The following is a 480-nucleotide window of genomic DNA, read 5'->3' on the forward strand; positions in this document are numbered from 1 at the left end:
ATTGCCCCACAGTGCCAGTTACATGCCCCACAGTGCCAGTTACATGCCCCACAATGCCAGTTACAGTGCCCCACAGTGCCAGTTACATGCCCCACAGTGCCAGTTACATGCCCCACAGTGCCAGGCCCCACTCGGTGCCAGTTACATATGCCCCATTTGGTGCCAGATACATGCCCCACTGTGCCGCCAAGCTCGCCATCACCCCCGCCCCCCCCCCCCCCCCCCCCGGTCACTCACCGCTTGCTCTATGTGAGGGGAGGAGAACGCAGCGCAGCGCCTCTCCTTCCCCTCACCGCTCCAGGTCTCCGGCGGCTGTCTGGCGCCGGTTCGCTAGCCAATCAGAGCTCGCGGACCGGCAGCCAATCAGGAGCCGGTCCGCAAGCTCTGATTGTCTAGCGCCGGAGACCAGACACAGCAGCGCTGCTGGCAGCGCTGCTAGTGCTGGCAGCGGCGGTGAGGGGAGGGAGAGATGCTGCGCTC

This window comes from Pseudophryne corroboree, chromosome 1 (genome assembly GCF_028390025.1).
Source record: "Pseudophryne corroboree isolate aPseCor3 chromosome 1, aPseCor3.hap2, whole genome shotgun sequence".
In the NCBI taxonomy this organism is placed as follows: domain Eukaryota; kingdom Metazoa; phylum Chordata; class Amphibia; order Anura; family Myobatrachidae; genus Pseudophryne; species Pseudophryne corroboree.